Raw genomic sequence first — 13,036 nt, 5'->3', positions numbered from 1 at the left:
GCCAGCGCTGCTGTGTTATGGAAGAATGAGCACTCAATCGTCACCCCCCCCATTGCTCTCCCTCTATTTCTTGGACCTCTCCCAAGATATAAATAACGCCGTCCACTGTACAGCTGAGCTGCTGGCATCTGTTGCTAAACCTAAATGAATTTTCATATGCATAGCTGCAATGTGCCAGCAAACTGTTTTTCACAGGGCTGGCGGCACCTGTGTTGCTTTTCTAGTCTCTGGGTGCGTGCTGCCGTGTATGGGGACTTTGTGCCGGGGAGAACTGCACGTGCGACCCTCATTCGTCTGGGCCACGTCCTGCACCACGTGCTCTCCGACCCCAGGTCCCACCACAATCACTGTGGCCTTTCTGGAGCCTATTCCCTGTGGTCAAAGTGTCCAGCCAGTCCCTTGAAGTACACCTCAGTGGTAGGAGCAAAGCGGCGTGGGAAGGGGAGAGGATTTCATGACAGCAAGCCACATGGGCATGTTTGTCCCTTGTACTCTTGTGTGTCCACAGGCATCCCAGGGACAGCTTTCCTGGTGCTTGTCCTTTATTTAAACCTGTGGGAAAGCAAGGCAGTTGCTGCAAGGTTCGATGTCTTCCCCAAGTCTTTGCACCTCCACCTTCCAATTACAAACTGCAGCACACGTGTCCTCTCTCAGATGGCTGTTTTATCTTCCCTGCCTTTCTCCTGCCATCCAAGTGGGTACTGAACAATGAACCACAGATGATGCATCCCTATACTCGCAGTGTAAGTCCCATTCGTTGTCTGGTGTGACTCCCCATCTATCCGGACACAGAGAGCAGTCTGTCTGGTTTTGTGAAGCCCAAGCATTTTATATCAATTGTGGCTCTGGCTTCATTTACTTTATTTTAAAGTTTTGGACACTGGACCAAGAGGGTCCAGAAGTAGGGGGCTTGCCCTCCCTCTGGGCTTGGAGGGAAGAAGAAAACGATAGCAATAGTGAAGAGGAGAGATAAAATCAGTTTTCAGCAGGAGGAGCCTAAATACCCATTTTCATCTCACAGGGCTGGGCCACGAAACCAGGACATTTGTGCCATTTGTTTTAAACACAAGTACTCCAAGAGCTGGATGATTCCAAAGCCAGACTCCACCAGAGCAGGTTAATCTATGAGGGTCTTTACTTGGCTGGTCAGGGAAATAAAGGGACCGGGTAAGATCCACCAGGTCCTGCCTGGAGCCTGGTCAGGAGCACAAATGGGAGCTTTCAAATCAAAACACCAGTATAAGCAGACAAAAAGAAAATAAGTAGACTTTTCACTCTTTCACCTCTTTGGCCACCGACCAGGGGACTGGGTTCAGACCAGAGCTTTTTTTTTTTTTTCTTTTTTCCCCTCCATTTCCCAAAGGAGGGTCAAGTCATGTGCTCCTGTAAGGGCAAGCATCCAAGGCATGGTGATTTACTGATTTCCAGTCAGTGATCTGCCCTCTCCTGAGGCAGTGGGAAGATTTTAGGGCTGGAGACATCTCCTGTTTGAAGAATTAATGCTGGAAGGCTCACACTTGTAAAAGTCCACAAACAAGTGTGGGGTCTAAATGCCGTGGGGGCAAGAAATTGTGTGTTCAGGTGACATGGGAAGACGATACTGGAATGAGATAATATGCTTCTAAAATAGAGAAAAAGCAGGTCATGAAAAAGCGATTCCAGCTGGAGGAAGAGTCACCCCAGAGAGCACTGGATGTGCCTGTGCTTGGGACATTTAATGCTGCATCAAGCAAACCAATGACAAAAATTAATACAGAAACACAGTGTTGCTTTGGCAAGGAAAGGGACTCGATCTTACAACTTTTGCAATTCCAGGTCAAAGCATTTGCATTATCTCGACACTAAGCCTTCTGTTTCTGGAGCAGGCAGCATTTTACTAACTCAGGGTAATGATTGTTGGGGTTTACACCTCATCATGTTTAGCTCAAGAAATCCTGTGGCTAGTGCTTTCCTTGCTGCCTTGATTTGTCTAACCTACCAGGGATTAACCTGGTCCTAAATGAGGCAGACATAAAATATCAATATACAGCTCTCTTTCTATGCATGTGTGTATATGCATTCATTTCAAACAGCAAAGAAAATTATAGAGAGTTTTTCCTCTCTTCCCAAGTTCATCATGGATTCACCATTGGGAGATCATGTTTGACTAATCTGATAGCCTTCTATGATGGCAAGAGGAGAGAGCAGTGGATGTTGTCTGCCTCAACTTTAGCAAGGTTTTTGACACTGTCTCCCATAACATCCTCATGAGTAAGCTTAGGAAGTGTGGGTTAGATGAGTGGACATGAGGTGGATCAAGAACTGGCTGAACGGCAGAGCTCAGGGTGTTGTGCTCAGTGGTGCAGAGTCCAGTTGGAGGCCTGTAACTAGCGGTGTTCCTCAGGGGTCAGTACTGGGTCCAGTCCTGTTCGACATATTCATCACTGACCTGGATGAGGGGACAGAGCGTTCCCTCAGCAAGTTTGCTGATGACACAAAACTGGGAGGAGTGGCTGACACACCAGAAGGCTGTGCTGCCTTTCAGCAAGACCTGGACAGGTTGGAGGGTTGGGCAGAGAGGAACCGGATGAAATTCAACAAGGGCAAGTGTAGAGTGCTGCACCTGGGGAGGAATAACCCTATGCACCAGTACAGGTTGGGGGCTGACCTGCTGGAAAGCAGCTCTGCGGAGAGAGAGCTGGGAGTTCTAGTGGACAACAAGTTGACCATGAGGCAGCAATGTGCCGTTGTGGGCAAGAAGGTCAGTGGTCTCCTGTGGTGCATCAAAAAGACCGTGGGCAGCAGGTTGAGGGAGGTCATCCTCCCCCTCTACTCTCCCTGCTGAGGCCACATCTGGAGTACTGTGTCCAGTTCTGGGCTCCCCAGTTCAAGAAAGACAAGGAACTACTGGAGAGAGTTCAGTGGAGGGCTACAAAGGTGACCAGGGGAATGGAGCACCTCTCTGATGAAGAAAGGCTGAGAGACCTGGGTCTGTTTAGCCTGGAGAAGAGAAGACCGAGAGGGGATCTCATCAATGCTTGTAAATATCTAAAGGGCAGGTGTCAAGAGGATGGGGCCAGACTCTTTTCAGTGGTGCCTGGTGACAGGACAAGGGGCAACGGGCACAAACTGGAATGCAGGAAGTTCCATCTGAACATGAGGAAAAATGTCTTTACTTTGAGGGTGGCAGAGCACCGGAACAGGCTGCCCAGAGAGGGTGTGGAGTCTCCTTCTCTGGAGATATTCAAAACCCGCCTGGATGCATTCCTGTCCAGCCTACTCTGGGTGAACCTTCTTTGGCAGGGAGGTTGGACTAGATGATCTCTGAAGGTCCCTTCCAACCCCTGCCATTCTGTGATTCTGTGATCCTGTGATTCTGTGATCAGCTGGTACTGGGATCCAACTTTTGCTTGATGAAGGGAATGTTTTCCCTTCCTGTGTATTCAGGAAGATTCGTACAGATTACCAGAGCAACTCATTCAGCATTGTCCCTGAATCTCATTTCCAAGCATTGATTGGTGATAATGTATCCTCAGTCTTTCGAGTCACGGAGGTTTGCCTTTTCAAAGATGCTAATTAAGTTTGCTGCTCTTGATTATCAGCTTCACTCTGTAAACAACAACCTTCTGGAAATCATAAGATGTGCACTGCCAGCTTTCCGCTTTGAGGGTGAGCCGTTCAAAACGGATGAGCTCTGCAGAAAGACTAAAATAAGAGCCATTGAATTACTCAGCTCTGGAATCCCATTTCAGATCCTGCAACAGACCCAAAATCAAGCAGGTTTTTGCCATCAGCACTGGCTGTGTGTCGATATACAGTGACATCCACAAACGGTCCAGCTGGCTTTGGTACAACTCACAGTGTTTGCTAAGAAAACTAAGCGAACATGGAAACTAAAACAAGTCCTATTCAGTGATTTCCCCTTCCCCTAAAGCGGAAGAAGGGCACTGTTCATGGCTGTGGCATGTAGATTTCGGCTCGTTTCTTAGGCACGTCGGTTTACAGACAGGTTGCTGGTGCCTGGCAGTTGATACAGGTATAGGAAACACGTCAAAGGCTGAGGTGCTGGGCTGGGATTTAGGGCACAGTTCCCCATATTTCTCCAGTTGTGCTGCTTTAAGGAACCTAAATGCAAGACTTACACATCTTGCAGGGGGAACCCTTTCCCCACCCCAATTCAGAGTCACTCAGTCCTTCCCTTGCAAGTTCATTTCCAAGGTTATTCTGAACCTGGGTGAGCTAACAGGCTCCCTGCTGCCCTAAAGACCTTTACAGTGACCAAGAAGTGGGAATGACAGGCCCATGGAGTGGACGATTTTTGCCTGTGCTCTTTTGCACTGTGGGAAAAGGCACATGGCTCTGTGCTCACAGAAATTTCAGTTTCAGTTTCTGGTTTTGCTGCGTGGTCAAAAGCTTCATGATGGTAAGACCCTTGAGATGGGCAACAGAAATTAATTTCGTCCCTACGGGCAAGCCCAGTTACCCCTAAAGTTGGTGTTTAACTTTCTGTTTAGTTTGCATCAGAGAGATTTGCGGCAGTTCTTTGCTTGTGAATCTGCCATTTAAATACCAACTATAACACCTCAGGATGTTCAGCTCTGAGAGGCCTGGGACTAATTACTAATATACAGGTTCATGTCTTCTTTATGCCTTTTATATGAAGTTGATTTAGGGCATCAGGCAAGCAATAGCAAAGTAATCGGTTTACAGCTGAACCATCCCCCACCCTATGTATGCATCCGTCACCTTTTCCCTTCGAGTGTTTACTCTGATTAGGTCTTTCCTGTTTTCCTCTTAAGTTCTGAATACTTGTATATTTTCCTTATTAGTGCTGATGAATGTTCTTTTTTCCACTGACATGTCAGTGGGTGTGCTGCAGACATAACTTCTATTACATTTCTGTTTTCACTGCAGAAATGACATGTATTTCTCAGGTGCAAGCCCGCATGCAGAGCTAGTGCAGGCTAAAGAAAGCGGTCCATAAACCTGCAGCTGTTCTCCTTGTTTATAATGCTGTTACCATCCCACCCGGAAAAACCTGTTGAGCCAAACGTAGGTATCTCTAGAAATCATGTGTCTGCCAGAGTTAATTAGCTGGATAGAGAAGGCTGTTTTCTTCAGGCATAATTCTGATTACTTGGGATTTGTGTGCTCCTGTCGTAAAGCAGCGTGACTCCGCACCAGCTGTGCGAGTGCCCTGCAGGATCCTGCTCGGGGTCCCTCCTGGGGTCAAGGTAAAGGCACCTTGTGCCAGAACAGCCTCTGCCTTTCAGCAGAGAGGAAAATGACATTCCAAGTCTGTGAGTTTCCACATCACAGCATGGCAAACAGAGGAAACCCCTCAGCTAGAGAAAGTCTATTCATCACCTTCAGGCTGGAGCACAAACCAGAGCCTTATATCAAAACATTATGTCTGCTTGGTACTGAGTGCTATGCGTAAATGCACATACCACAGTACCAAAGCTCCCCTTCTGCCTCTTCACCTTCTAGATCTCCCTTCTTAACTCCCCTTTTCGCCACCTAAATTAAAGTCTTCTGTGCTGCCTGGCAGCTCCTTTGGTCCCTGATCCCAGCATCTCTGCAGGAGGATTCCTTTGCTCCTTCTGTCTTCTCAGAAACCTCACGGCCCACCCTGCCTGCACTCATGTGCCCACCTGGTTGGGTAGAAATCCCACCAAACACACAGACCAGACTTCCTTTAGCAGTCTGGTGCATCCCCTTGCCCTGCACTACTGAACAGCTTTGGTCTGAATTTTGCAGCTACAGACTATAAAAGAGAAAGCCTGTGAGTAGCCTTAAAATAATTTTTCCCCCCCCCGATCATTGTGGAGTTTCAAGCCCCAACTGGAAGAAGTGGGTAGCATCCTGGTCTGATCTCACAGCTGACCCTGATTTGAGCAGGAGGTTGGGTTAGAGACCTCCCGAGGTCGCTTCCAGCCTGAATTATCCCACAATCTTGTGATCTTACTTACCAAAGAATCAGGGTCCCCCCAAATGACAGTAAAATGCTGTCCAAGAGAGGTGACATCCCTTCTGCTGTTTGGGGTTTCTTCCCCTCCATAGGGGGACAGCACCGTTAACATGAGTAGGACGGTCACCTGGCTTACATGGGCAGCTCTTCTCAGTCCCCTCCCCAAAAATGCTGTTACACTCTCAGGTACTTACAGCAGCCGCCCATTAAAGAAAACTGTGGGACAGACAGACTAGCAGCAAGGCAGGCTTGGCTTTCCGAGTGGAGAAATCTCCCCAGTTTATTTCTATGATATTCGGGGAAATAGGGCTTCGTGTACATCCACTGAAAAAACATGCCTGTGCCAAAGCAAATCCAGGCTCCCCAAGCCATTTTTTGTCCTTATATAAACAGTTTAGCAAATCCCTGTGATCAGATAACTGCTTGGGCCAATAAGCAGCAATATTAATGGTCTCATCTGGTTCTCCCTTTTCTTTCTTATTTTTTCCCTACAGCACTCCAGATATTGTAGTTGTTTATTTAACTGGCTTTATTGCTGCGGCCGTCTTTCAAACTCCAGCCTGAAATGTGCTAAGAAGCCAGGAACAGGGGAATTATAAGGTTTCCTTGCCAGGTGTCAAATGACAATTAAGGCACATCCTTTTTTAAACAGGGCAAGAAGAAAAGGACATTATTGAATATTTAACAAGTTTACACAGGAAGAATGTAAGCACTTTGTATATGTCCGTACGTGCATATGTGCACTCTGACTGGATTTATTACTGTTTAAACCATTATATGGCGTGTTGGTCAAAACGGATGTGATACAAGTCCATTTTGTTTTTCAGGCCAAATTTGCATGTCTCTGTTGTATCTTGTTACTAAAAAAAAAGCAGGCAGTTCTCCTTATCACTCAGCAGTTCTGATGACACAAAGCTCACTAAAAAAAAAAAAAAAATAAAGGGTGCAAAAACCCCTTTGGCTTTCATTGTGATTTTAATTTTTGCATTGCTGGCCCCTATGTAAAAAGGCAGCCCAAAGGAAGTGGTGGACGCTCTAGGTCCAAATTTTCCAGTGAGGTCAGTGGTGCCTAGGTGGTTTACTGATGAATGTATACAACAGCTCACATGGAAACTGTGCCCTTGAGTGTTTCAGTTGCCTCAGTACCTCAGCAGCATTACCTCAGCCTGTAAGCCTAGAGTACCGAGAAGAGTGGTATAAAATTTCTTGAGCAGAAAAGGTATAAAGCAGCCTCCTGTGGATATTAATGTTTGGTATATGACCCCTGTGCTATGTAACAGGTACATTCTGGCTGAAGGATCCGCATTTTTCCTGACACAATTAGGAATTCAGACCCATTCTACACAGGGCCTGGGAAGCTCTCATTCTACCTGTGCTGATTTCAGTGGAAAAAGGGTTATTTGCCTTATGGCATGAGTACGTATGTATTCTCACTCAGTGTCACGTAGGAAATCTGTGTCCCTACCAACTTCTCCCATGTTTCTAAATCCTAGCAGCTGTGTCTCCTTCCCTTTCCTCTTTAGTAAGTTGTTAGTACCACTTCTGAAAAGAACTGAAGAAAGGATTCAGGGGGAAAAAAAGAAAGGAAAAAAAAAAGAAAAAAAACCCAAGATGTTGCCAAAACAGGGTAACCAAATGTTGTATCAGCTCAAGTCATTTTAATGGTGAGGGTAGGCTGTCACAAATGAAGCAGAAACTGAGGAAGTGAACCAGGAGGGGAGGATAAAAGAGACATAAACAAGTAAAAACAAAAAAGCAAGTAGCTGGAAAGTAAGAAAATATAAATCAAATCAATTCCTGGGTGTGCACATGCAAGTGCACGTGTGCATGCATTAGAAGCAAACTTACTCTGGAAGACCAAACAATTAATGACAAATCTGCTACAGTTTTGAGCTGGTTCACAAAAAATGGTGCACTTATAATCACCCCAAATTAAAGGACTCTACTTGTTTACAGCCTTACTGACATCAAATGAGTTGCTTTACACCACTTATGCTCACAGTTTTCATTGTCATAAATTATTAACTAATGTCCAGAATATTTGAAAGGAAATGGGCTTCTATCTTCCCCTACCTTTTGTTGTTCTTGAATTCTATGCACTCCCATTCTCCAGTCTCACATAGAGAGCAAAATGTACCAGGCTACAGAATATGTATCCTGAAAATTCTGCTTAGTGACTCACTTGGGAAGAAAACAAACACACCAGTAAATCCCAACTCACCCAGCTCCATAATGTAGTTTAACCAGACAGCATAATAGAATATTTCAAATATCTTTATCAGGAAGGTATAAATGTATGTGGATCTACTAATCATTTGCAGAGATAGGGAAGGAAAAGAAGCCACTTTCCTTTTGACTTCTAAATTCATTAGTAGGAGCATGGCAATGGCTGACCCCAATGAAAAATGTTTTTTTTTTTCACTTCACTAGGTACTTTAAAACAATTCCTGGGAATAAAAGTCAAGATGAAACAGCATTTTTTGAAAGCTGTCTCCCTGAATCATAACATAAGGGGGAAAATGCATTCTGTATCAAATTGTTCCATTTCAACAAAACAAAATATTTTGTTTGAAAATGTTTTGCATTTTTAAATTTTTATATTAATTTAGATAAAACATTAAGTGGTTTGGCACAGTCCTTTCCAACAGTTCATTTTAAAATCACTGCAATTAAGCCATTTCAACTTGGAGATGAGGGGGTTGCTTGTAAGAGATAAAAACGGCGGTTCGACAAACCACCATGAATTTGAGATTATTAAGTATTCACACACTTGAGGAGAACAAAAATCTGCCTTTTTTCCATATGCAACAACTCGAGGCTGGGGCACTTCTGCCTCACTCTAATGAAAAGCTTTATCAGCAAGGCCACACATCTTTCATCCTTGCACAATTAGAAAGTGGGGAAAAATTTCCCAGGTGTGTGCCTTAAGTTAGATCCTTGCATCTATATTTAGACACATGATTTTCACAAGCAAATCAAGCTGTCAAGCCCCTGAAAAGAGCAATTCATCCCTCCTTCCTCCCTACCTGCTCGCTCACTGTCACCTTCTCCTTGCCCTCTGCCTTGGGATCGAACAAGCGTTAATGAAGTCTGTGCTGAGCAAGGCTGGGAAAGAGCAAAAATGTGTCTGTCCCCTTATCAGTGCCCTGATCCTTCACTTGAGAAGTGGTGGCAGAAAGGCAGAAGCAAGCAGGGTAACAAAACTACTGGGCAATGCTGATCTGTTGCATTCAAAGAAATATGGTCCAACAAGCTGTCAGCAGCTACAGTCCTTTCTGTAGACAACGGAAGATTCAGGCAACTATCCCTGTTCAAAAGTGTTCATCGTAGCTCATATTACAGAACTTTTGAATTTTTTTTTCTTTTTTTGGTCAAAAGTGGGAAAATCAAGATGGTGGTATACATAAAAATAGAGAGAAAGAAACAGGGAATATTCCTGCACCTACGTAGATCATGTCAATGAAAGGAGGTTAAGTAATGGAGAATCTAACTCTGATTAAAAGTGTATCCCAAATCACAATCAATGCATCTTAAGGAGTGAATGCCATTAGGTCTCGACAGAGAAATGAGAGTGCTGAATGCTTACTGCCTAGCAAAATAAGTTTATTTTCTGAGCAGCCTGTGTATTTTATTACCTGAAGCCTCTGGGATCCCCAGTATCATGCAGTAACAGTGGAAAGCACAGACAGATATCCCAAAGTGTTATTGTCAGGAGTGGGCAAAGTCCTGGTTCAAGAGAAACTCCTAACACAACTGGTTGGTTGCCAGCTTCCAACAACTATTTCCAGTTTTATTGTCTGGAGTACGGAAGCATTAGAAGACAGCTACTCCTCTAATTATTACTGCATATTTATGGTTATATCCTGTACTGTGATTTCTAAAATGAAAGTTCATGTCTGAGAGATGTTACAGGAATTGGGGTGAAGGGATAACAAGGTATATTTTTAGTTAATCTGTACATGCTTTTCCAGGAGTGGATAGTAAATGAATTACTGGTTTTCTTTTAAATCGATCTGTCTGTTTTACAAATAGTTCATATGCCCTTCATGCACTACTTGTAAACAACAAGAGTGAAAGTTGTTCCTGATGACGCTTGAAATGCTAGTTATTCGCCAGGAAACTATGGCTCATGGAAAAAAAATTCTACATGTTTTATTTTCGTGTGTATGTGCATGTTTGTATGTCTTCTGCAGGCTGGAACAAGAAATACAGAAACTAGAAAGTGAGGAATCCCAAATATCTGCCAAAGAACAAATCATTTTGGAGAAACTAAAGGAGACTGAGAAATCCTTCGACAACTTGCAAAAGGTAATTAAAAAAAATAAAAAAAAGACATTCGGGTATGGATTGAAACCAAGGCAGACCCTTAGCACTGTTTGAAAGCAGCAGTTATAATTCATGCATTTATGGGAAGACTCTACTATGAGGGTGGTGAGGCGCTGGAACAGGTTGCTCAGGGAAGTTGTGGCTGCCCCATACCTGGAAGTGTTCAAGGCCAGGCTGGATGGGGCTTTGAGCAACCTGCTCTAGTGGAGGTGTCCCTGCCCATGGCAGGGGGGTGGGAACTTGATGATCTTTAAGGTCCCTTCCAACTCTAACCATTCTATGATTCTATGACTGAGGGCAGTTGCAGAGCATGTTGCTCAAACCCGGATGAACAAGACTAGAAAAGATACAGAGGTGTCAGATCTATTTTGGTTAGGTTATTTGGATTTCCCCTTCCCACTCCAGCTTTTTTGGAAGAGGGATTTCAAACACTATCTCCCTAGCTTATCTGCAGGGAAACAGTGTGAGCTTTTGGCCCCACTGAAAGATGTCAGCAGGATCCTGAAAGGCGTCTCAAACTTCCCTGCTCCCAGTGGCACCCAGAGATAGTGCCATTCACCACAGACGCCACTTCTGAACACTACAGCCCCCAACAAACAGTAGTGTTCTCCTTTTAGTCACACCATGTCCCTCTCCCTCAGCCTCTAATGGCACCTAAACCTGAGGAGCCACATCCTCAGTTACCCATTTAAAAATTACAAAGAACCATGAAAGCAAGCCTAGAATAAAAATCAAGATGTCATGCAAATTATACCCAAAATATAAAAGGTTTAACCAAACATCTTCTTTTTCCCTTCACAGAGCTTCTCACACCAGGACGGTGGTAAGTGCCTTTTTATTATTGTTCGGCTTTGGGTTTAACAAGGGTTGTTACTATGGCTTTTTTGCAGAGGTTTACAGAGTGGGGGTTCTTCTCTTCATTGTATGTTTCTGATTTATTGCTAGAGCCATTACCTTTTTCTTTGGTATTGCTATAGTGGTGAAATAGTATTCCTTTGGCAGAGCTCCACCTCTTCTTACGTGCACACAAGGGGAAAGAACAGCTTGACTTAAAACAGACATCATACAACTTCTATGTTGCTGACCTCTCTCACCACGTGGTAGCCCTGCACTGCAGGCTCCTTTTCACCTCTCTGTGGTCAATCATCTCCATTGTATGCACTCGTGCTCTGTTCATACACAGTTAAATGCAATGAGGACTATTCCTAATATACAGGAACAACTATTAAAATTAGATTATTTCACTGATGAATGATATTCTCTGTGATGATTCTTCAGAAGGAAAACCTCACATGGGTGGATGAGGATGTAATAATTCCTAGTTTATGAACTGTGTCACACTATGTGTGATCAGTCTAAATATTGAGCTATAAATTTAGGTGTCTGAGTGAGCAAATAATATGGTCCGTTCCCAGGAAGCTAGAGAAACCTTTGTAGTGCTTCTCCAGCACCCTTAGGACCAAGGGAGGATATCATGCTGATACATCTGCAGATAAATCTGTGTTCCAGACATTCATTCTCAATACATGTCTTTGAACTGACAAGAATCAATATACTGAGGTCTAGACTAGCTCCTACAACTGCTGACAAAGCCATGCCCAACCGTACTGTGAGTATAGTTGAAGAATATGTAGAATGATCCTAACATTAAAGCACTGGGACACAATGGAAGGTGATCTGATTTGGAGCTGTCTTTTTGAGGGTACTTTGACCTAGTAAGAGAGTTTTCTTTCTAACTTGAAGATCTAGTTCAGAAAATTTCTCTTCTGTTAGCAATATAATTCAAGTTTTACGTTAAGTCCCATTGTCAAGAAAAAAAGAAAAAGAAGTCCCAAATAGCATGCTCGATGGTAAGAACTCACCCTTCCTCCTGGAGCATTTGAAATTGGCTACCACAAAGTAAATAAAGATCCAGAATGGCAAATATTTTGTATCTATGCAGAGTTTCACCACGGTTGTTGGTAAGTTTCCAAAAGAGGAATGGTGCCTACAGGATTTAGCACCTAAAGTGCACAGGAGCTTTTATGACTTGTACAAGACACAGTCTGCCTCTTCATGCATGTTGTGGTAAAATGGGAACCAAAGTAAGCCCCAGCTAGCAGATACGGAGCGGTAGTTTCCCCAGAGGTATTCTCTTACAGCGATATAGTATTTCAGTGGGTTCAAGAAGAGCCTCGCTGTTGTCCAGATTTTGCCTGCTTTCAGTGGATCCCTCCCCCACAGACTGAACCAGAAGCAAGGACAGCTCATGAAGGGCAACAGAAAACTGCAAAGCTATGCCAAAGAGAAGAAAATACCTCTGGAATAAATGTGCAAGCGGAGGGAGCAGTGGGTATAGCTAAGTGAACTGGTACCACTTCTCTTCCAGACCACTTGCTTTACAGATCTTGTCTCTTCCTCTTGGCAGCTGGTCCTTGTAGGCTGAGGTAGTCCGGGGTCATCCTCTAAGCAGTACCGTACTCTGCTCCTCTAGGGATGACTGAGGCTGCAAGCTGTCCTGTTAGCCCTCCCACAGCGGGCACGATGTGACCGTACATCTTCACATGGTGGAAAGCTGAGTAGGTCCTCTGTTTTCTGCTCTCTGACAACAGTCTGTGAGGGTAGCTGATCAGAGCAGGAAGAAAACACATAGATTTTTCCTTCCTTCAAAAACATGCAGAACTTGCTTTGTTGCAGCAGATCAGCCATCTGTCTGGCAACCGTCTGTCACACATGCTGCAGAGGAAAATGGTAAGAGTCATTGGATAATACAGGAAGGCT

The 13,036-nt window shown here is 44.3% G+C and overlaps 1 protein-coding gene across 5 annotated transcripts in view; it reads left to right on the top strand.

The window, feature by feature from the left end:
* PALM2AKAP2 (PALM2 and AKAP2 fusion) overlaps positions 1-13,036 on the top strand; it is a 227,267-nt gene that overhangs the window by 56,506 nt on the left and 157,725 nt on the right. For all 5 annotated transcript variants that reach the window (XM_074166801.1, XM_074166800.1, XM_074166796.1 and 2 more), the window contains exons 3-4: positions 10,144-10,258; positions 11,078-11,099. The gene's annotated coding sequence lies outside the window, so the exon portion shown is untranslated. The remainder of the gene's footprint in view (positions 1-10,143; positions 10,259-11,077; positions 11,100-13,036) is intronic.

The sequence above is a fragment of the Numenius arquata genome, chromosome Z, assembly GCF_964106895.1.
Source record: "Numenius arquata chromosome Z, bNumArq3.hap1.1, whole genome shotgun sequence".
NCBI classification, from domain to species: Eukaryota; Metazoa; Chordata; class Aves; order Charadriiformes; family Scolopacidae; genus Numenius; species Numenius arquata.
The sequence above is the reverse complement of the archived record's forward strand: the minus strand, read 5'-3'. Positions and strand labels throughout refer to the sequence as shown.